The sequence below is a fragment of the Saimiri boliviensis genome, chromosome 8, assembly GCF_048565385.1.
Source record: "Saimiri boliviensis isolate mSaiBol1 chromosome 8, mSaiBol1.pri, whole genome shotgun sequence".
NCBI lineage: Eukaryota > Metazoa > Chordata > Mammalia > Primates > Cebidae > Saimiri > Saimiri boliviensis.
This window is the reverse complement of record NC_133456.1, coordinates 77,528,991-77,553,918: the sequence shown is the minus strand read 5'-3', so window position 1 is coordinate 77,553,918 and position 24,928 is coordinate 77,528,991. Positions and strand designations below refer to the sequence as shown.

General features: G+C 42.2%; 2 long non-coding RNA genes across 2 annotated transcripts in view; one reads left to right on the top strand and one right to left on the bottom strand.

The window, feature by feature from the left end:
* The window catches only part of LOC141585268 (uncharacterized), a 118,583-nt gene extending 109,715 nt beyond the window's left edge, over positions 1-8,868 (top strand). Inside the window, exons 4-5 of the long non-coding RNA XR_012518665.1 lie at positions 5,644-5,755; positions 8,714-8,868. This is a non-coding gene — a long non-coding RNA (uncharacterized LOC141585268). The remainder of the gene's footprint in view (positions 1-5,643; positions 5,756-8,713) is intronic.
* A 4,269-nt stretch (positions 8,869-13,137) lies between these two features.
* On the bottom strand, positions 13,138-17,619 carry LOC141585414 (uncharacterized). Its single transcript, XR_012518863.1, has 3 exons — positions 17,218-17,619; positions 15,517-15,574; positions 13,138-13,391 (listed from the first exon to the last, which is right to left on the bottom strand). It is a non-coding gene; the product is annotated as an uncharacterized LOC141585414 (long non-coding RNA).
* Positions 17,620-24,928: the final 7,309 nt, after the last annotated feature.

Genomic DNA, 24,928 nt, shown 5'->3' with positions numbered 1-24,928 from the left:
AGAAAGAAAAAAAAAGAGAGAACTAAAAACAGAGGACCACAGGCTTAGACTTAGGGAAATGGCCAAAAATAAAAGATAGAGTAGGGAAAGGCTACGAAGTTCCTAGAGAAGGTCAGGATCAGGTGTAGGAGAATGTTAAATTTCAAGAGGTACTAGAGGTAAAGTTGTCAAAAATATGCAGTGCTACAAAGAGGTACAAGACAATGGGACAGAAGAAAAGGTCAGGTAGTGGATAACTATGCCGATTTTGCAATCTGCTGGTAATTTCTCAGAGGAAATTATCAGGGGCTTGAATTATTGGAAGAAACATTTTTCTCTGAAGGCAATCTGAAGGATCTATGAAGTTGAGCAATGGTGTAATTAAACTTCTATGTCTAGTTTGCCTAAATAACCTAGGTTGAAAGACCTTCAGGGCTCTGGTTTCCATGCTCCGAGCAAGAACTCATTGTATCAGCTTAGCTTTCACTGGGGAAAACCCAGCACAATGAAGGTAATGCACAGCTCAAATGCCAAAGAAAATAGGATTCAAAACCAAGGTACAGGCTGAGCTGAAAATGAGCTCCACGAAGCCTTAGCTAAACTCATAGGTGAGAGATTCTTAATGAATGACTGTAAGAAATCTAGCTATCTAGGAAGTACACTCCTAATCTGGCTGTTGCAGTCAGGGAAACAAACTAAGCTCTTCTGCAAAATGCCCTCCAATGCCTCTGTCAGAGACCCAGTGCCAGGGTGAATTAGCTTTTGGTTTGTTCCCAGGAAAAGGAAAGAACAGTGAGCCAAAAGACCAAGTTCTAACTTCAGCATCTCTGTTTACCAGATATGTGGTGGTTGGACAAGATACTTCCTCTCTCTGAACATCAATTACCTTATCTACAAAGTGGATAGTATAATAACACTTTCCCCCACAATGTTGGAGTGGAAATCTAGTAAGATAGTGGCCTAAAAATTTTTTTCTAATTCTTTGTTATGCCACTATTGTTCATTATCAATATAGCAGATGTGTTCTTGTTATTGGTAAAGACAGAATGTCAAAATAGGTCTTAAAGTCTGCAAACCCATCCGACGTAATTTTGTCCTCTTTCATTTTTTTCTGACCCTTAGAGTCCATTGATTCCAGTATAAGCATCTGCTGGGATAGAGACTTTATTTTGCATTCTTTCAGTATCTGTTGAATAACTGTTGTGTGCTAAGCAATGTTCTAAGCACTAGAAATATGAAGCGAGCAACAACAGTCACAAATGAAAATAATAAATGCCCAGCATTCCTTAAGCACTTTCTTTTTTATTATTATTATACTTTAAGTTCTGGGGTACATGTGCAGAATGTGCAGGTTTGTTACGTAGGTATACACCTACCATGGTGATTTCCTGCATCCATCATCCCATCATCTACATTGGATATTTCTCCTAATGCTATCCCTCCACTATCCCACCCACCCTCTGCTATCTCTCCCCAAGCTCCCCAGCCCCTGACAGGCCCCAATGTGTGATGTTCCCCTCCCTGTGTTCTCATTGTTCAATACCCACTTATGAGTGAGAACAAGCAGTGTTTGGTTTTCTGTTCTTGTGTCAGTTTGCTGAGAATGATGGTTTCCAGCTTTATCCACGTCCCGCAAAGGATGTGAAATCATCTTTTTATGGCTGCATAGTATTCCATGGTATATGTTGCCACATTTGCTTTATCCAGTGTATCATTGGTGGGCATTTGGGTTGGTTCCAGGTCTTTGCTATTGTGAACAGTGCCACAATAAAATACGCCTATAATAGAATGATTTATATTATGCATGTGTCTATAATAGAATGATTTATAATCCTTTGGGTATATACCCAGGAATGGGATTGCTGGATCAAATGATATTTCTGGTTCTAGATCCTAGAGGCATCACTGCCACACTATCTTCCACAATGGTTGAACTAATTTACAGTCTCACCAGCAGTGTAAAAGTGTTCCTATTTCTCCACGTTCTCTCTAGCATCTGTTGTTTCCTGATTCTTTAATGATTGCCATTCTAACTGGCATGAGATGGTATCTCACTGTGATTTTGATCTGCATTTCTCTAATGACCAGTGATGATGAGATTTTTTTATATGTTTGTTGGCTGCATAAATGTCTTCTTTTAAGAAGAGTCTGTTCATATCCTTCGCCCACTTTTTGATGGGATTGTTTCCGGATTTGACATGTACTATCTCATTTAATCTTTTTAACACAACTATAAGATAGGTATATTTATTATCTTCATATCACAGATGAGAAAACCAAGACTTGAAGAAGTTCAGTAATTTGCCCAAAGCCACAGTAGATAAGTGGAAAAGTCAGGAACTAGGACTGGCCCAGGTTGCCTGGCCCTAAATCCTGCACATTTCACCACTGTGCTATACTTCCCCAATAGTCATGGTCCCTACTCTCACGGAGCTCACAGAATAACTGAGGATGCATACAGGTCAGCAGCCAACTTCAGTAACCACCTCAAAGGGGAAGTTCTCGGAGGAGCAACGCTTCTCAGAGAAAAGAATTCTCTAAGTCTGTTGATCAGTACTTGGAAGCCAGGATCTGATGGACAAGGCAGCACTTCCCTCTAACCATATGCCTTGAATCTGAATATTTGCCTCTGAAATATCTACAGCCTTTTAGTTCTAACCATAATACAACCTCTTACATGTATGCATATGGGAGCAAGGCCAGGTAGGCAGTGACTTTTATGGTGATTGACACTTGGTAGGGGAAAAAAAGTACTATTACTGACTCTTGTGTGTCTCAGTAGTCAGGAAGGATAAGAAGGTTATGAATGGCTGGATTCTATGTAGGAGATTGAAAACTCACAAAGTCATTAATTCAAGACCTATTCTCTACTAAACTGTATCTAGAGTTGTTCATATAACCAAACATCCTTGAGCTTGATTTCTGTTCCTCCTGGGTACATCACATTTCCGACAATAACTGAGCTAAGTATTAGTATGTTTAGGTGACCCAGGTTGAAATATGAAATATTTGTTTATCAAACTCAAAATCTGAATATGTCATCTGACAACTATGAATAACTCTACAGTGACAAAAGAGCAGAGATCTGCTGCAGCCTGTAAAACCAAAACCCTGAGCACACGATGATCACCAGAAGGAGGGTGGGTGGGAAACGGCAGGGCCAGGCAAACTACAACTCGTATACGTATCTTGAGAACTCAAGGATATCAGGGCAAGCCATGGAACATCATAACTGTATAAATGGGAGCTACTGAAGTCTCTAGTCTATCAGACATTCAACAGCTTAAAATTCGTTCCTTTCCATGTCACTGGTGAATGCTTCATGTCCTCCCTCTCTAGGCTGCGGCACACACTCCTCCCTCTACTTGGAATGCCCCACTCTAACATTTTTCCCCTGGCAAACTCCTACCTCCTATTCTCTGTCAAGGACAAATGTTAACCTCTCTAAGAAATCTTCCCTGTCTCCAAGTACAGATAGTTGTTCCTCTGTGTTTCTTTAGCACTTTGTACAGACCTCTAGGGTTGCATTAAGTATGTTGCATTGCCATTTTACGGGTCTTTCTCCTTTCTACATTAGACCAAAATCATGCCTTCTACAGCCTCAGTATCTTACACAATGGCTAGCACATAGCAGACACTTAAATGTTTGATGAAAGAAAGGAAAGAGCTTTGCATTTCTTTTTCTCAAAAAAAGGAAAAGAAGGGAGGGAGAAAAAGAAATGGAAGGTGGAAGGGAGAGAAAGAAAGAGGGAAAGATAGGGGGCCGGGCGCGGTGGCTCACGTCTATAATCCCAGCACTTTGGGAGGACGAGGCGGGTGGATCACGAGGTCAAGAGATCGAGACCATCCTGGTCAACATGGTGAAACCCCGTCTCTACTAAAAATACAAAAATTAGCTGGGCATGGTGGCGCGTGCCTGTAATCCCGGCTGCTTGGGAGGCTGAGGCAGGAGAATTGCCTGAACCCAGGAGGCGGAGGTTGTGGTGAGCCGAGATCGCACCATTGCACTCCAGCCTGGGTAACAAGAGCAAAACTCTGTCTCAGAAAAAAAAAAAAGAAAAGAAAAAAGAAAAGAAAAAAAGATAGGAAAAGGGAAGAAAGAAAGGAAGGAAGCATGGAAGGAAGAGAGAAAGAAGGAGTACAAAAGGAGATGGAACAAGGAAGGAAAGGAGCTTTGTTTTCTCAAATATAATCCTATATGAAATAGTAATGATTTCTCCTACCTCTCCATATATATGGAGACTCCGTATTTATTTTGGTATCTCGATTAAGTGGTTTATTTGGATCTAATACAACATTTATTGACTCTTGGTTTTCTACTGATTCTGAAAAGACCTCTAGGAAGATTTAACAAAGTGTAGAAAAAATAAATAAGTGTACAGGTAATAAACTCGAGATTACACAAGCAAACATTATTTAATTACATTCCCATTAATATACTAACTCTGTAATGAATTTTTGAGCCATTTAATTATCAATTTGACAAGATAATCTAGGAGTAGTTAATGATTATACCAGTAAATTGTTAAAAAAAAAAAAGTCACTGACAATTATGAAGTCTCATAACAGACATCAAATTAACTTGCTGAAGTTGTCTGGTTAAATAGACAGCAGTTAATTATGAGGTATTTACACATGCCTCAAATTTTAATACAGCAGCCGTTTTAATAGTGTAACGTCAAAGGTGTTGTGTAAGGGAGCAATTTACCCATGGGGAATGCTCAAATTCCATACACTTGAACCACTAGACAAGCAAGAACATGGCCTTAGATGCTTTGCCTGGGTTTTCCCAATTTTCATCTTGGAACAGGAATATAGAGCTCCCTAAAAGAGGAAAATGACTGTCATACACAGTCAGCCTTGTGAGCCATTTGACTTGGGGATGTGGTCAGATTATAAAGGTTTGGGGTCACCTTTGCCCCCTTCAACGCACTAACTACAGGCTGGATCTGTGCAAGGTGTTGCATACAAACTGTCTCCTTTAATAATCAAAAAACATAAAATCCCACATCAATATTCAAGTTTTCCTTGAAAAGCTTAATAGGAGAGGGAGGAAGAATAATCATGTATATTAGGCCACAGAAATGTTATCTTAGCTTAGAATGGCAGCCAAAGGGTGTCGGCCACTCCAGTTGGAGCTAGACGGACGGCAGTGGTCTCATTGTTGAAGACATAAGCCCAGTCTAAGACCGTCTGCTTTTCAGGGATCCAGAGAAGCTATGTTTCAACTTTTCCACTACCCACACTCTGTGGCTCCAGGAGACCCCTGTCTGCCCTCGTGAATGGGCTAGGTTTCATTCAATGAGCAGTAGAGAAGAGAGATGACAAAACACCCTTATTCTGATCCTCACAGTTCCAGATTTGAAGTTCTTTCTTGAAACTGCCTTCTCCACTCCACACTTTACCATCATTTTTATATGTGACTTACCCTTTCCCATCAAATTGCAAATTTCTGGGGTCCTACTCCCCTCTCACAATGCTGAATGCAGTGGCTACTGACACAAATAAACATTCAAGAAAGTATTTCTGGAGTTGAGATAAATAAAACTGAATTGAATTGGAATGAATCAGATGGCAGTGGATTAAACTGAACTTAACTGAATGGAACCTTGTAAGAACGAAGAACAGATTGTAGAATTTATATTTTACTTTGGTTTCTTTTAGGCCAAAGTTGTTCCAGTGATAATAAGGCAGCATGGGGATGTGCATGGATTCTGTGGCCAGAATGGCTAGATTCAAACCTCAGCTCCACCACGTACCGCTTCTGTGATGTTGGGTAAGTTACTCAACATTCCTGTGCCTCCCTCAGTAAAGCAATGGCAATGATAGTACCTACCTCATAGAATTGCTATAAGAAGTCCATTCGATGAATTCATTGTTGTAAATCCCTTGGAATAATGTCTACTGTAGAAAACATACAATATAACTTTTTAAATAAAATAATTTTTTAAAAAAACCACTACTTTGAACTGCATTGCATTTTACATGTGGCAACTCACATTACATCTATATAAGAAGAATTATTTTAATTTATCCAATAAGAAAACTGAGGCTCATAAACACAAATGCAGAATAAGAACCCAAGCAGGACATACATTGTTGCAGAATGTAAGCCCAATTCTGTCTTACTGCTTTCAGTTCAGTAGGTATCTTTTCCTTACAATATCTCTGACCATTTTAATAGGGGGTGCTGGCTACAGTGTATGCTGTTGGTTACCTGACAGGCAAAAGTTATGTAAAGTCACGTTCTCCTCAGTATTTTTGGAATAGGCCTTCTCTTATCCACTGTTCACCAAAGCAAACGATTTTAGTCTGGATAAAGATGAAAGATCTGTGATATTGCATGATAGAAAAAGCCCCAGTAAGGAAGTTGAACAAAGTGAATTCCGGCCCTGGCCCAACCACTGGTTTCTGTGATACCACTAACTAACATGAATTGAGAGCTTACTCTGTGCCATCTATTGTATTTATATCATTTAAACTTCACTACAAAACTTAGGCATAGATGCTTTTATAATGCCATTTTTTCAGGTAAGAAAACTAAGGTATAGCAAAGACAAGTAACTTATTCAAGATCAAATTGCTTTTAAGTGGTATAATTCACCTTAATGATCTCAAAGGCAGTCCACCTATAATTGAGTGAGCTCTTGCCTAATCCTCACTCCTCTAGAGGGGGGATTCTGTGTGTTCAAGGCAACTTGAAGTCAAACCCCAGGTACCTCAAGGCCCCCCAGAATGCCAGTGTTGAAAAACTGGTGGATTATTGCATAATGTGGGGTTTTACAATCATTGAAAGAATAAAACAGAAAAGAAAAATTAGCAAAAAGTAAAAACCATAAATCTTTCCCAGCTCATCAATTTCATACCTTTATTTACTCTGTTGGTAATTATGAAGTTCATTCCATTTTTTATTTTTTTTGTTCACCTAATGTGCTATCATGAACAATTCTTCTTATTGATAACAATTATACTTTAGAAATAGGGAATTTGACTATGAAATTTCCAAGGTTCACTTCTAATTCCAAAAACAAAATCTGGGCTGTTCTAATATTTTTTTTTTGGCCTTTTTTTCTTCGTTTCAACACAGAGTCATTTTCATGACTACATAAGTAACCAGTAATAACTACCAAATGATATTTGGCCAATATATCACAATAAAATGATTACCTTGTTGCTAAATATTTAAGTTGCTTCTAGTGTATTTGCTATTACATGTAATGCTGCAATGAACATCTTTGTATGGTCATATTATTTCTATAACATGCATTCCCCAGAAGACGAGGCTACTTACATGGGTGTGTTCATGTTTATGGCCTTTACATTTTGAAAAAGCAAAGAGCAATATTGACAGTGTCCACATATGGCCCTACACTACTGAAATCTTAAGATCGCAAACATTGGCTCTAGTTCCAAATTTTGGGGGAATATTACTGATTTGCTAAAGTGAACAAACATTAATTTAATAGGGGGTTTGGAAGCTGCATTCTTGGTACCTAGTTCTGAGACAAAGCTTACTTACTGTCAAGGGGAAAAGGATCTGTGCAAAGTGCCTGCAAAAGGAGACTTATGGAAATAAAAAGAGACCTTACAGGAATTTTTAAAAGACCAAACCCTCAAGAGATTAGCACTCAGGAGATATTATGTAAACCAGTTTTCCTGGATCTCACTTTGATATCTGACTCTTAATACTAAACAAACACTTTCATCTATTACAGTTCAATGTCAGCTAATCAGAAATTTTGGCTAAAGCTGGGAATCATATAAATTCATATATTTTAACTTAAGACATTCATTTGCCAGTAGGTAGAGCCAAGGCCTTTCTTTAATCATGCGTTTTCCATTTCTGAAGCTCCATCTCATTTCTCTTGAATAAACCACTCACATCATGCACCCTCTATCAGTTCAAGTTTCAGGTATTTTTGTTTTTGTTTTCTATTCTTTCATTCTTTGTAGTGGACAAAAACCTTAGAAACTTGCAGAATTATTCTAGATTTTAATCTTTGTGTTATTCTTCCACAGTTGTCTCATCCACAAACTAATTTTAGATCATGTTTTCAGCAATTCTTCCCCCTTGAGCCTTCCAAAGCAATCAATTTAATTTTTATTGACACAGCCTCTTTATTTTCATACTTACATTTCAACTGTTTGCATAATGTTTCAATTATATAATTGCATTTACTAATACAAGTAGCATAAACGGGTTTGGGGGAAAAAATCAGCTGGTTCTTTGCTTGCATGCAATTCGATAATGGGAGAAGACAGGCATCAGGAACTAGAAAGCAGCCCACCATCCATGAGCACTTAGCATGCTATGAGCGTCTGTCAGAATGTCCAGAGGGAATGGAGAACTTATGTTCATTACGTGAGCATTACATCTACTGAACAATTAAGTGCTCCTCGTCATGAAAGAAAAGGAGAGAATAAGGACTAAATTCTGTGCCCTGAAAGTTGAATCAGCGTGTATCTGCTGTCTCTGTGTCACCAAGGGGCTGATTCCAGGTGGGAGACTCTGGAAGATGAAAGTACTGGATCTTGAACCCAGAGCACCAGCAAAAGGTCCTCAGTTCCATACCAAGCTTTACTCTAAAGTCGCTGGTGTCAGGGAAATAGTTATATTCACTTAGTCTAAGTTCCCTTGTTTAGAATTAAACAATTTGACTACAAAATTTCTAAGGTTCATTTTTAATTCCATAAATAAAATCTGGTTGTCATTGTTTTTGGCCTTTTCCCTTAGGTCCTGCACGGAGACAATGACCACTAGGGGTCAGACTTTTTACATGACTCCCCTTGAAAGAAGGAACCCAAGTCTTGAACTGGGAAAACACTAGAGAGGTCATCTATCCTAGTAAGTAATGCCTCATTTAAACTCATTCAACATGTGTGGCTATTATATTTTTAAAGATTTCTAAGAAATAGAGGTTTCACAATGCTCCCTTCCAAGGAAGTTTTTGATATCTAACCTATCCTTCACATGTAATTTCAAACTATCGCTTATTTGTGATGTCTTGGTGGAAACTATTAATCATTGACTGCTATCCTCTAAGTAAGAAATTTGTTTATTTGAGCAAGTATTAGTTCATGCCTCAGTTTCTCTAGCTGTAAAATAGGGGTCTAGGACTAGAATACCTTTTTCAATTAATAGTTCAACAAATAAGCCAGAATAATAAAGCTCCAACTTAAATAACTCAAAATCAAACTGCCAGTCAATGGCTGAGCCAGGATTAAAATTGAGTTTTACGTAACTCTAAAGTCCACATCCTTCTCACTAAGAACATTTCTTTCAGTCTTACCTAGTGCCCCTCCTGGCCTTTGGCTGCTTGAGAGAACCACTGGCCTTTCATTTAAAAAAAAAAAGAAAAAGAAAAAGGAAAAAGAAAGCAGGGCATGAAGAAAGAGGGACCTCTTAACTTGTAATGAGCAGTCACTGCTTTGGTTATCCAGACCACTGTGGTGATGGGCTGAAGTTAGTTCAAGATGTCACTGGCATCTCTCTGTGCAGGCTTTGACATGAAGTGGCAAAGTTCAGGCTTTGTAGAAGAAGCTGAAGGCAGTAAACTTTAAGCCAGGAGTAAAAAATCAAGTGTGTTCTGATGTGTTGGATCAAAACTTGGGAACCTCGTGTGCTTCATCCCACCCCTGATAACAGCTGCAAATGTTTGTTTTGTTTTTTTTTTTTTCCTCTAACATCTGGCCAGCCCATGTGTAAACAGAATGAAGAGTCAGCATGGGGAAAGAATCTGAATGCCCCATTTCTCAGCCTCTTAAGGATACAGTGAAATGAGACGGGCTCTGAGTTAGGAAACTTTTTGAAATTACATGGGGATTTAGGCAGCAACTTCCAATGGCACTATGGGATCTCTCTCCTATGCAAGAAAGGCAGTTAAACAAAGCTGGTGTTAGGTAGTGGTAAGAACAGTGGATGACTAAAATTGCAACTCCGACTCCCACAATAACTGACCAAGACTCTGGGAAAACTGTTCTTTCTGGGTCTTGTTTCACCATCTGAGTTATAAGATGGTGGAATATTCTCTAAGGTTTCATCCAGCTTTACTTTTCAAATTTTGGCATAATTCTAGTGTCTACCATATTGCTATGGTTATTCAATAGGTATATTCCTAATCACTGCCTCTTCGTCTAAATGACACCTCAAAGGTTATACCAACTCCCCCAAATTTCGTATGTAGTTTCACTTTGTCGCAATCCTAAACAAGTTAGGACTGACATGCTAAAGATAGAATTCAACCTATCAATTCAAAAGCTAATTATTTACTTGGGGTCTTCTTTTCATTCAAAATTATAAGCGGATTAAGTGCTGAGCATGATTTTTAATGTGAAATGTATCACTTTGATATTCAAATATACTTTTAAAAATTTCAATATCTTTTCATTTTCTAAAAAGTGGATCAGAGTAAAATTCTTGTGTGAAAATACTATTAGCTGTGATAAATGAAATACAAACTAAATATTGTATTATGAATTTACAAATAGACCTTGAAAGCTAAGTAAAGAATGTTAATTTAGCAGGCAATGAATGGAATATGAAGGTTTTTAACTGAAGGAGTAATTACAATCTGAGATTAGAAAGTGAGTTATTCCAAGAAATTATTCCTTGTAACCCAGCAATTAAGCAGAAAGAAAAATTCAAGAAATATTCAAAGAAAGCAGAACTCTTAGTTTTATGTCCATTTCACTGGACTACCTTTCCCCTCTTTAAATTCTATTTTTTTAACCACATGATGATCTTTTAAGAAAAGTTATCAAGGAAATGAAATAGAGGGAATGAAAAATAAAAACCAAGAGGATGCTGTGGGCTGGATCTGTCTTATTTGGAGCTTGTATTAAACAGACGTAGCTTTTCATCCTTTCGGATTTCCAGTTGGCCCCACTTCCAAGATGGCTGAGGATGTTGGCTCCTGTTCTATTCCAGCAGAGGGTGCTCTTGGAGCAGGATTGGGGATGGCGCTGGGAAATTCTGGGAGGACAATCTGAGCCTTAAGCACCAACCACTTGTTTTGGTGTGAATCCGAGTCCTTCTGGACTGACCTAAAAGAAAACTCATTGGTCCTTGCCTTGCAGAATTCTATTCATAGTCTAGTTAAACTCTGATGACAACCTCGCTTTCCAGCTCTACCTTCTCTGCTCACTATAGAGAAAAAAAGACTAAATGATCCCCAAGAAATAGAAAATAAGTTAAGACATGTGACATCTGGGCAGTTGCACAGAGGAGTTACTGCGGACTGAGAAATCAGGAAAAGATTACCCCAAACAGGTGTGTGAGAGAGACGTCAAATCTACTGAGCAAGAGCGTCTCTCCACTTCCTTCCACCTCGTTTTCCACAGGGGAATTCATCATTTAAATAAAAAAAAAAAAAAAAAAAAAAAAAAAAAGAGGTAGCAATATCATGGGCAGAGCCCAAATAATGACAAAAAATGAACTTTATACAATTGGCCCTTTGTATTCATGGGTTCCACATCCATGGATTCAACCAACTGTGGATGAAAAATATTTGGAAAAATTAATGGAAGATTGTATTTGTACTGAACATATAGAGCTTTTCTTGTCATTCTTCCCTAAATAGTACAATATAACAACTATTGACATAGCATTTACACTGCATTAGGTATTATGAGAACCTAGCAATGATTTAAAGTATACAGGAGGATGTGCGTAGATTATATGCAAATACTACACCATTTTATATGAGAGACTTGAGCATCCCTGGATTTTGGTATCCTCAGAAGATTCTGGAGCCAGTCCCTCAAGGATATCAAAGGATGACTATACTAGGAATGAATAGCTGAAATCCATAAAGGTTTTTGAGCTCAAGAATGATGTGAGCAAAGCTTAGCAACTCGGTTGCCTAGCAAAAGATTTATCCATTGCAACCCAGGGACTGAGCTCCAACTTGTAGAGAAAAAAAAAGCACCAAGGAGCAGTAGAGATCTGGGCTGTAGTCCTGGCTCCAAGACTTCTTGGCTCTGTGTCTTGGCCAGGTTCCTTGGGTGAGTCTCTTTAAGCCTCAGTTTCCCTGTCCATCAAGTATGGGAGCTGAACCACATAACCTGACAGATTCATTTCTTATTTTGTGTTTTGAGGCTGTGAGTTTCTAGCATACTAGAACAGTAATGTAATTTTTCCTTAGAGAATAAACGGAAGGTAGGTTGAAGGTAGCTGACCATTTATTATGTCATTCTTCAGTGAATAGACACGTCCTTGAGGAAAGAGAAGGGCTTGTCTCAGAGACTTCCAGTCACATCCTTCCCTCCCATCTACATATGCCCTCCAGCCATGAGCAGTGGGGGTGTGATGTAGGACTAATGGTGAGGGACAGGGTATCAATTTCTTAGCTGGTTCACGGAATCCAAGCTGGAACGTGGAGTTGGCTCAGACACTCAATGTAGACTAACTTTGGGACAAATAGAACGTGAGGACTAGAGGAAACTTAAGAGCTCAACTGCTCTTCCCTACCATTTAGTAGATGCTAAGATGTAGATCTCAAGGCCACACAGTAATTGGTAGAATAAACCTGGATTATGGTGTTCTTATAGGCTAACTGTAACTTCCACCATGTAACCTCCCCACTTACTCATCCCGATACCTCTACCAGAACTATTTAGATTTTCTTCTCCTGCTTATCACTCGATTTTTGCACGGCTTAGAGATAATCAGAATCTCTTTGATCCTTCTCACACAAAACTACACTTTATATATAGGAGCAGTAAGTCAGTAGTTTCATTGGAATCTGCTGTCTCCCATGATATTCTGAAATTTGGATCTTTTGCTTCAACTAACGTCTTAGGAGAGCTTCAGTCAGTTCACCGTTCCTAAGTAGATTTATTTCTTCATTTCATGCACTAACTTCAGACCAAGCGAACCTTTATTTATTTACTTACTTATTTACATAAACCTACCTGAAAAGATATTTGAGGAAGCTCATAATAAAAAGCACAAGTATTTCTTTTTTATTTTACTTTAAGTTCTGGGGTACATGTACAGGTCTTGCAGGATTGTTACATAGGTATACACATGTCAAGGTGGTTTGCTGCCTCCATCCCCCTGTCACCTACATTAGATATTTCTCCTAATGTTATCCCTCCCCAATCTCCCCACCCCCTGCTATCCCTCCACTAGCCCCCAACCCCCCAACAGACCGCAGTGTGTAGTGTTCCCCTCCCTGTGTCCACGTGTTCTCATTGTTCAACACCCACTTATGGGTGAGAACATGCAGTGTTTGGCTTTCTGTTCTTGTGTCAGTTTGCTGAGAATGGTGGTTTCCAGCTTCATTCATGTCCCTGCAAAGGACATGAACTTATCCTTTTCATGGCTGCGTAGTATTCCATGGTGTATATGTGCCACATTTTCTTTATCCAGTCTATCCTTGATGGGCATTTGGGTTGGTTCCATGTCTTTCCTATTGTAAACAGAAAAAGCACAAGTATTTTTAAGCCCAACTATAAAACAGGAGCACAAATGCAATTATACTAGAACCTAAGTAGACTATTTCAAACACACCCAAATTTTTAATGATATTTTATTTTTTACTATGTAAGTTCACTGATGAATTTTCCATCTGAAACTTTATGTAAAGCAACTTAACTGATGCTGTTTTTATAGCACCATTATAATAAAGGCTGTTCTATGTACCGATCCTACAGCAAACCTTGGTAAGCGTAAAAGGTGTACTATCAAGTTGTACTTCTAAGATATGGTTGTAGGGCCTCCAAGTCATGTAGTCCTCATGAGTATAAAGCTTCCTGGAAATCTCATATGAAGATACACAGAGATTTGAAGCATCTTAACAGCTGGTTAGCACAAACCCTTATAGAGTCTTTTTTTTTTTTAATTTTTCTTAGACAGAGTTTTGCTCTTGTCACTCAGGCTGGAGTGCAGTGGCACCACCTCAGCTCACTGCAACCTCCACCTCCTGGATTTAAGTGATTCTCCTGTCTCAAACTCCTACGTAGCTGGGATTACAGGTGCCTACCACCATGCCTGGCTAATTTTTGTATTTTTAGTAGAGAAAGGGTTTCACCATGCTGGCCAGGCTGGTCTCCAAATATTGACTTCAGGTGATCTGCCTGCCTCGGCCTCCCAAAGTGCTGGGATTACAGGCGTGAGCCACCGTGCCCAGCCAGTCTTTTTAAATATTAGCTCTCTTAGCTGAACTAGGAAGCAGACAGCAGACAGGTCTAGACAGAGGCTGCTGGCCTGGCCCTGAAGTGCAGATGTGCTGTGCTGTGGCTTAAAGAAAGATACCCAGGCAGTTCTTCAGACCTGCTAGAGATTGTGAGACTGGTCAGGCTTCCTCCCTGAAGAACAAGGGCTCTGGACTTGGCTTTATGTTTAATGAAGCAATTACCTCATTCCCACCTCTTCCCCCAGCCCAAACACACACACACACACACACACACACACACACACACACACACACACACACAGTTTCCTCATGGTCTTTACTATAAAATCACAGCCTATTAGAGCAATTTGCTGTTTAACCCATTTATTTTACAAGTGAGACACTGAAGCTCAGACAGAGGGGAGCTGCCCTTTGTTTACAAGGTGACAGACCCCAGCTCCAGTTTCTGCCCCTTGATCAAACAGGGTCGCACTGAAACACAGTGCAGATTGTGTCATGCTCCTGCTCAGGCACCTCCACTGGAGTCCAAACACCCTAGCAGAGCATCACATCCCTCCCCAGAATAGCCCTATCTGGGTTTCCATTCCAATCTCCATGTTCTTCTTCTTGATTGCTGGCAGGTGATCTCTTCATGTGTCCCTTGCTCCCACGTAAACAGACCCGACTCGTTCCCATCTCTGTCTAAAGGTGGATTCTCCTGCCAATTCCCAGTTTCTGAGAGGCTATTCTCAGTGAACTGGGGTGTCCGGAAATTAACCCAGCATCAGAAAATGCCCTTCACATACCCTCCATGTGTGTGCCTCTTCAGAGAGTCAAAAACACACTATGGCTTATTTTTATTTTTAATAATATTTTTGTGTGTAATTAGCAAGGAGTCTGAAAGCGTCAGCCCCCTCCTGTGCGGTAGGAATGGCAAAGACGCCCATTTCATAGGGGCGATGAGGGAAGCGAGGCCGAGTGCCGAGAAAGGGCACATGATTCATGTTTCAGCAAGCAATGAGTCAGAGGAGGAGATGGTGACCCAGGCTGCCTCATGCTGGAGCCTGAGTTCCATTCGCAGGGCTGGGCTTCTTGCCTCTGTTATTTCCAAATGCTTGATAATGTCTTTTAAAAGTCAACAAACGCTCACCCCAACAGGCTGACTTTTGGGTAGGTTTTTTTTTTTTCATTGTGATGAAAAAGGGCAAGAGACCTTGTCTTTTCTGACCTCTGAACAGAACCTAGAATGTTAACTACATTGTTAAAATAAAGAAGCTTCAAGCTTTCCAAGTAGTGACCTTCTCCTAAGGCAACTGTATAAACAGAGGCAATTCTGAAAAGTACGACCGTCAAAGAAGTTGGGCAAGGCCAAAAGCCCAGTTGAGGCTGGAAATGATACATCGTGCAGCTGTGTTCTTACCTTTCTCTAGGGTCTGATACCTATTTCCAATATCCAGTGGCTGTTTTCCTGTTTAGGGCTGAGAAGAAGGGGTAGGATGGGGTAAGTGACTTCTGTTTGGGTCAGAACATTTTGAAATCTTGGAAAGGTTTGTCAGAAAGAAAGAGGTCAGGTCATTCTGCAGTCCTTCCCCCAAGGAAGAGAAAAGGAACACACGGGAGCCTGCCTCCAGAAAGACAGTGAAGAGGGTAGGGCTGAGAGCCCCAGGGAACTGGGTATGAAAGATCCCTTAAATGCCCTTCAAGGTACTTTGCCACATTTACTGAGCCTCTACTAATGTACCGTGTACTTGGAAAGAGACCCTCAGTAAACGGATCTTATAATTTATCATCCAAACCAAAAAACTTCAAGATGAAAGAGGAATCTATTAATAATTGTACCCAGACGAAGTCATAAACTGGGGTGGCAAATCAGGATGTATTGAGGATTGAGGATTGAGATCAACAATGGAGTTCATGTCCACAGTCTCTATGGCACAAGAGGGATCTAAGACGCACAGAGATGGCATAACCCAAGGCTGACTGGACGTACTGAGACCCAAGGAAGAGTTGAAGGAGAAAGAAATGTCATCTAGATAGAGGAGCTGGCATCGAAGCTGGGTTTTGAGGGATGTGAAATATTTGAATGAGTGGCAAAGATAAGCCAAAGAGAGGCCACCAAATTCCGATGAGTTTTTAAAAAATTTTAAGAAGCCTCAGCCAAGGCTCAGGTGGCAAGAAAACAGGAGGCATCCATGGGGCACCGTGACCAGGCAGAGTCCATCTGATGTGGCTGCCTTGGAAAAAGTGGTAAGACCAAGGAGAAATGAGGCAGGAAGGCTGCTGATGCCAGGCTGCGCTTGGTTCTAATTTCCTAGACAGCACCAGGGGCGAGCTTTCCTCCTCTCATCAACGTGGCTACACAAATCTCCATTCTCCTCATCCTGCACTTTTGTTGAGACGGCTCAGACGCAGATCTCGTCGGCTGCGGCTAGTCTTACCAGGCTGACTGTCTTCCGTCCAACAAGGAAGGGAGTCTCATTTGAGGAACTGCACAGCCTCTTCTGGTTTCTGTACTGGGCACTTTCTCTCTCTAGCCACCAGAGAAGTGGGTTGGAACAGGGGGGAAGTGTCTGTTTGGCAACCTCACAGGGCTCGAAAACTTGAAGACGGTGGATTTTAGGGGTTATCCCCTTGAGAACATTCACACGTTTGCATCTTTCTGGTGAGACCATTTATCCTCCTATTTTCCAGGAGTACACACAAGGCCAGAGGCACTTTGGACCTCAGGACTTTCAGAGGAGTGAAAGACAAGGAGGTCAGGGAAAGACTTTCTCCTTTGGCCTCACTGTTTTGTGATGTGTGTCAGGAAGGTGTTATTACGGTGAACAATTAAGAAGTAGGGAATTTAAAAGCAGAGAAATGAGTGACTCACCCAAGGTCACATAGCAAGTGACAGAGCTGCAAGCGACTGGAATGCAAATCCCCTGGAGCCAAGCCATGTATTCATACACCTACCTCAAAGCCTGCTCTCAGAAAGAGGTGGAAGAGGGAAAGGAAGAAGAAAGAAAGAAGAAAGAGGAGGGGGAGGAATAAGAGGGAGAGAAGCAGAGGAGGAGAGAGATGGCAGAGCCCTTCCCTGTAGGTGAAGGATCTGGAACCTTCTCCTTTCACCTTCACTCACCCCCACTTCCTTAACTCGTCCTGGACCCAAGAAAATGGGTCCAAAGCCGTGCAGTGGGGAAGGGCTGCCGGGTAACTTCTTTACTGAGGCGCAAGCGTGGCCCTGCGGGGTTGCTGGGCCTTTCAAAGGCCACTTGTCCACTCGGATGCTGCGCAGGGACCGGCCCGGAGGGGCTGGGGCCCCGGCCAGGAGGAGAGGACGGGCCTGCCTTTGGTGCCTAGAAATCAAAGCGGCCAACCCCGGGCTTTTTCTTCGCCCTCACACTGAGGCACTTTTATTGGCGAGATGAAGGGAGGCAGAGCGGGCCTTACAGTCCTCGCTCCGCTTTTGGAGGTTAATGACCCAGTTAGCAGCTCTTGGCTGCGTTTCCGACATTTTGCAGACATCAAGCCCCGCGTCTCTGCCAAGTACATTCTGTTCCCTGGAGCTCATCCAGTGCATCTCAGATTACTATGTAATGCGACAAAGAGGGAGAGGTGGCTGGGAGGGGCGTCGGGGAGCGGGGCGGGGAGGGGAGAGGGCGGGGCGCGGAGGGGAGGGTGCCACCCTAAATATAGCTGCCCTCCTGGAATGCATCTTCCAAGGTGCTTATTTACTGCACAGGAGTGATCCCAAAGTGAGGGTACGACTGGGCCCGGTCCTGCAGGAATCCTGGGGCGCTGAGCGCGAAGCCCAGGACCAGGGCGAGGACAGAGAGTGGGGGCGGGGAGGAGACTGCGGGAGGCTCCTGGCCGGGAAGGGCGATGGAGGTGGAACGCGCGACGGGGCGTGGCTAGGAGGAGCCCCGCCCCCAGGGCACCACCCCGCCCCCCAGAGCCGCCGCTCCGCCCCCCAGGCCGCCGCCCCGCCCCCCAGGGCCGCCGCCCCGCCCCCAGGGCGCCGCCACCGCCCCCCCCAGGGCGCCGCCCCGCCCCCCAGGGCGCCGCCCCGCTCTGCGGCTCCAGCCGGAGCTGCATCCTGCGCACTAATTACAGATGTGAATGGAGAGCGGCGGCTTTTGAATGATCGCGTTGCTCGAGAGGCCGTTGGAAGCTCAGAAGCAGGTGCTACCGTGCTAGATACAAAGCCATCTATTTTAAAGCCCTCTGTCACTCACGCACGCACGGCCGCTGACAAATCCTCTGGCTCCCTCCTACCACCGCCCGGTGGCGGATTCCGGAACTGGCTCAAAAGGCCTTGAGCCGGAAGCCCCTTTCCTACCTCTTTGGCCTGCATCCTTAGGAAACTCCCGTGCGTGAGAAGATCCCCAGGCCTTTACAAGCTGTTGTTTCACAAACGGAGAAACTGAGGCAGGGAGAGGCGCTGGGTGTGCCCCAGAGCACGTGGTGCCTCAGTGCATAAATGTGGTAACGTTCCGGGCTCCTGACAGCCTCTGCACCTGCCTTACCAGGTTGGAACCTGAAGCAAGTCTCACTTTAACGCTGTTAATTCCCAGGCATGGATCTTTAGGAAATGAGCATCCTCCTCCTTTGCTGGTTCAGCACCTACTCCCTCCAATCCCCACTCCTCCCCTACCCCCCCACCCCCCACAGAAAACTTGCTAATGCTGGCTGATTCTCATTGTTAGGTTTACTAGTTCAGGCCTGGAAATAGGGTAACCTCAACAACTATGGCCATTTCAGTATGTGTGAGTCAACCTGATGTGCCTTCCGTCAGCAGAATCCTGTCACGAGGAACTACAGCGGGGGCAAAACCTAGACGTTTCTTCCCCATCAGAATCTTGCCTGCATCTAATGCTCATGGCCAAGAGTTTTAATGCACTTGATGACCTAATCCAGTCCATACAAGCACAGTAAAAAGTCTTATGCCCATTTTATGGAATCCCTGTAGAAATAGAGTCTTGGAGGGAGGAAGTGACTTGCTCACAGTCATCTGCTGATGAGTGGTCTACTTGGGAGCCAAAACCAAGTTCACCACCCTCGATGTGGGGCTATGTCCAGTATTCATGCTTTGGTCCCCAAGGGGGAGTAGAAATCCACTTAGTAATAGAGAGGGATAACTCTGCGGTCCCTCAGACATCTGGAGTGTCCTGAGTATCTCCACTCTGGCCATTGGCCTCTTCTCCCTGTGGGTCTTGGGCCACTGCCACGCTAATCCACAGTATTAAACTGGGCATGGAGAACTGTTGTCTTCTCTAGAAACCGAAATCTCCATGTCCAGTATCTACATCCAGCTTCCAATAACAAGGCCAATCCTACTCACCAAGTGGACCTAACTATGTCTCCTCACCTTTGCTAACTGATTTGGACTTAACTCTGCCTGTGTCTCTCTTGGCTATTCCTGTTAATTCAAGATCTCTACCAGGGCAGATGGATTAATAAGCAGCATCCAATAACATGCTGAAAAAAAGAAGGGAGAGGGAATAGGTGTGGAAGATAGGATATTTTAGTTGGTTATTATTTACCTCTTGGAAGCAAAGACTGTATCTTAGTGTTTTTAAGTTCTCCTTTTTCCCAACATACACGAGGTCCAGCCCAATGCACCGAGCATAGCAGACACCCAGAAGTGTTAAAGAATCATAAGACTTTTACATGGCTGTGGAAAATTGTATATACCTTAGTTGGTGATACTCGTGTTTCTCTGATAGCATAGATAGGTTGTTTAGAGCATGGACTTTGCACCTGCAACCCCATGTTTTACATGAACTAGGTATACAATACTGACAAATTACTTAAGCTTTCTAGGTTTCAGTTTTCTCATCTGTAAAATGGGCATAATTGTACCACAAAGAAGCAGTACTGAGCAGAAATGGCAGTGCTGAACCAGGAAAAAAGAAAAATGTTCATATGTGAATGATTGTTTCTACAATCGGGCCACTTAATTTGGAATCTAAATTCAGCTATGCGTCTGGCACTATGACTAGATTCAGTGCTCAGTAGTTCTCACACTGGGCTGTTCTTGGAATTAAGTTGGATAATATATATATGAACAGTCCTTGTAGAGTGATATAAGATTGTTCACATACTTTATTATCACTTTATTATTAACAAATAAAGTTGCCCAGGGTTACACAGCTAACGTACAGTAGAACTGGGATTTAAATCCAGATATGCTGCTGTCTCTATCCTACGTCTCTGGGCTCACATACATAACAGTAGTCATCATTACTGAGCACTAATTCAATAGTATCGTTGTGTGTTAACTGTGCCTGCTTCTATTTGAGATGCAGAATTAAATAATAGACATGGCTTTAGGTTGGAGATAAGTAGGTAAGGGCCTAGGACAGATACACAAGTAACTATGTAACACCAGTCAGAGGATGATGAGTGCTCTGATTAGCATAATAAACCAATGCCATGAGCATCAGGGAGGAACCAGCAGAGACCCTGAGGTGGTGAGAAGAGTTCAGGGTGGCTACAGTGATGGGAAAGGAGCATGAACAGACCCTGGAAGAAATTAGCAGCATTTGGACAAGTGAAGGTAGGGGTGAGGGAAGTTGCTGATGAAGGGATAAGCGAGAGCAAAGACCCAAAAGCAGGAAGAAAAAGGAAGGATTTAGAGAACAGCAAGCCTGCCAGCATTCAGAGAACATAGGGCCGGCAGAGAATGAGCAGGGACACACCAGGAGATGAGCAAGGAGGCCAGATATACCAGGGAGCCCGGGCGAGCTCAAGAGGGCCAGGTGACTCTGATGACATGGATGGCCGATGTGCCACAGTCTCAGGATGATGATGAGTGGAGAAATATTGCTCTGGGGCCAGATTTGAGATAGCAGAAGCTAGGGCAGATTCATAGCTCCTTTGTAGCACCTCCTAGATTTTGTAATTGTATATTTACTTGTGTTTCATCTTTTATGTTGGCCTATAAAGTCCATGAGAGATGGGAACAGGAGTCTTTCCTTTCTTATTTGCCCCAGGGCTTACCACAGTGAGATCCATAGTAGGAGCTCACTAAAGACTTGATGAGCAAGTGAATGCTTCTTCGATCCCAAGGCCAAGAGGACCACTAAAGTGATCCACACATGGTCAAAGGATTCTCCAAGATGGTTGTTCCTACCTCTAATTTCAGTAGACAGGTAGCCCGGGGTGGTGTCGGAGAGTTTAAAATTCACTGAGCAGGAGTGCAGGACCTTCCTTCATGATCCCTCAAATATATGTACTGTAGTTTTAGAAAATGAAACCATAAAGATCTGGGGAGAAAAGAAAGAAAAATGAAACCTTGAGTTGAAATAAAATCCATCCCGTAACTCTCTCTTAGTTATTTTAATTACCCGTCTTCTGGTTTTAGTCTTCCCTCTCTGAAAAAAAAGAAAAGAAGGACGAAAGGGAAGAAACAAAGAGAAGAAAAGAAACTTGCCCAAGAGAGCTATGAGTTTAGGCAACTGATTTTGTTGTCTTCTAGAGCCTTCTAGGGCCTGGATCCCTTCCCAGCTCAAGTTGGGAAACAGAAAAGAAATTCAATTGGTTTCAGTTGTTAAGGGTTTGGGACAAACCGCGGATGGAAGTCGTGCCAACTGTCCGTTCTTGGCCTTCTTTAAAATATCAGTGCCATTGCCTTTCTTCAATCCACTTGGAAAGGCAATTTGGTGCTATGTTTCGTGAACAGGGGCACAGAATTCCAGGGGTGGAACAAACAGAACCTAGAGGTTACCTAATTCAACCCCTTCCTGTGATAAAAGAGAAAACTGAGGAAAAAGAGAGAGGAAGTAACTTGTTGATGGCTGCCCATCATATAAGTGGTAGAGAATGAAAGAAAGGGATGAAGGCTTCTAATTTTAATGTTAGTGCTCTTTCCATACATGATGACATGATAACTTTTTTTTTTTTTTTTTTTTTTGAGACGAAGTTTTGCTCTTGTTGCCCAGGCTGGAGTGCAATGGCACTATCTCAGCTCACCACAACCTCCACCTCCTGGGTCAGGCAATTCTCCTGCCTTACCCTCCCGAGTAGCTGGGATTACAGGCTTGTGCCACTAAACCCAGCTAATTTTGTATTTTCAGTAGAGACAAGGTTTCACATGTTGGTCTCAAACTCCCGACCTCAGGTGATCCGCCTGCCTTGTCCTTTCAAAATGCTAGGATTACAAGCATGAGCCACTGTGCCCAGCCAGACAACTTCTTTAAGAGAGAACTCATATTTCTCTGAAGAGAGGGTTTTAGGGGAGCAGATCTGGATTTAAATCCCAGTTCTACTATACATTAGCTGTATCAACTTAGGCAAGAACCCAGATCTTCTGCAATAACAATAGTCATCATTACTGAGCGCTTATTTTGTGCCAGGCTTGAGACAGTTAGGAAACTGGCCTCAGGCTGTCTAAGTTGCAATTAGTAGAGCCAGTTTGAACCTAAGTCTGCCTTATTCTCAATCCCATAATAACTTTATAGTGGCATATTGCTTCTGTATGCCTCAGCATTCTCACCTGTGAAGTAGTTATTTTTAAGAAGAAACGAGATATGAAGTGCCTAGCACAGCACCTGACATACTGTAGTGCTTCATGAACATCAGCTACTATTATGCTGAAGAAAACCTTTTGAATGTATTCAGTGTTACACCTTAGATCTCACCATTTTGATTATATTACTCAAGAGTTTTGCCGATTATCAATCATCATCCTCACGCTCATCAGTCTCCACCATCCCTGTCTCAGCTTTCCGCTGATACGTCTTCTCACTGGGTTACATTCCAAACATGGAAGATGTAAGCAGGCAGGTAAGGCAGGATGGGCACTAGACCTGCTTGTTGGTGCTGGAATGCTGAGGCAGGCAGGTCAGGACTGACAAAAGCAGCTACAGTCGCTCACAGATCCAGCTGTAGGAGACTGGTGGGTTGAGCTAATTTGGGCCCAGATTAGGGATTTGGGGTGAGTAACGCCTAAGGTGGGCAGACCACAGCTTCTGGAAGGCCGATTCATAGAAGGAGGGTTCAAGTGACCATTTCTGGCAAAATAAAGACAGGACTTTAGCTAGGAGGAAATAAAACTGGGTAAGTAGCTCACCAGAAAAAGAACATAAAAATCCGGATTAAAGCAAAATCCACTTGGAAGGAATAGAGATTATAAAGGATGTAGGACCTCTAAACATGACAGATGAGTCTTCCCTCCTCTGACTATACAAAATAAAAAATACCATGAAATAGTCTCAGTCATAAATTGCTGTGGATACATTTGCTTAGAGTGAAAGTACAAAAACGTTCATGAGAATGATATTCACTAAAATCAGGAGAGTGGTTTCCTCTGTAGAGGGTGGGAGGGAAGGAAGGAGGAAGGAAAAGGAAATGAAAGGCGAAATCTTTAACTTTGTTACATTTAATTTCTTTTAAGAAAAAAGAGATTGAAGCAAATATGGCAAAATGTTAGCATCTGTGAATTCTGATGGTTAGTACAGGGCATCTGTTATATCTTTTCCGTATGGTTACATATTTAATAATTTAAAATAAAACTGTAAAGTCATAAATAGATTTAAAATCTAATGAATTTTATTAATACTAATATGTAGTAGTCATAGAAAATCTAGGGACTTTATGAATAATAACACAGAAAGATAATGAGTTTTAAATGTTCTCATGTTGGCTAACTGACCTGACACTTTTCAGGTACAACAATAGGCCTTACTCCAAGGAGAATTTATGTAGGATCTTTGTGGTAGGTTAGCATACTGACAGCCCATATATGTGTATTAAGAGAGGAATTTCTGAATTCTTCAAATCACACCATCTGACCGGTCATTCCAGAAATCCCCAACTGCTGCCCTCTAACCTGGTTACCCAGAAAGTCCCATTTAAAAATAAGAATTAGAATCTTGTACTCTTATATTAAAAAAAAAAAAAACCCTAAAAATGCTTTTGAACAATCAAAGCTAATATTACAACATCTACAAATTAAAATGTGTTGATGGAAAAGCAGGGATATAGAACTAAACAACACTATCAACCACTGAATCTAATTGACCTTTGTAGAACACTCTGCCCAAAAACAACAGAATACTCATTCCTTTACAGGGCACAGGAAACATTCACCAAGATAAACCATATGCTGGAACAGAAATTTACAGATATCTCCCATGAAGCAGAATCCTTCAGACCCTCACTCAAAAACAAGTCTCATTTTACATTAAATTGGAGGACTATTTGGAGTCTCTGTCCACCATGTGACAGAAAAGAGAGCAGAATGTTGCATGATAAGCAACATTCATCAATAATTGCTGGTTGCCAAGCCATCTGGGAGGAGGCCAAAGACCTACAAAATAAGATGGCTCATGCCTATAATCCCAGCACTTTGGGAGCCTGAGGTGGGTGGGTCACCTGAGGTCAGGAGTTCAAGAGCAGCCTAGCCAACATGATGAAACCCTGTCTCTAGTAAAAATACAAAAAATTAGTTGGGTGTGGTGGTTGCTGCCTGTAATCCCAGCTTCTTAGGAGGTTGAGGCAAGAGAATCCCTTGAATTCAGGAGGCAGAGGTTGCAGTGAGCCCAGATCGTGAGCCCCCAGATTGTAGGCTCACTGCACTTCCACCTGGGTGATAGAGTGAGACTACATCTAAAAATAAAAAAAAATTTTAAAAATGAGCTAATAAAATATAGGTCCAGGGGCTGAGAACATAGCAGTCTGGGACTATGTCGTTCAGGAGCAAACAATAACAAACCCAGAAAGTGCCTGGGAGAAGTCTTGTACCAGTTCACTTCGTGGTTTAGTAGAAAGACCATCAAGTCAGCTGACAATGATTTGGGCATGGCCCTGCTGCTAACCCACGAGAGGCTGTGGACCAGTCCCTTTCA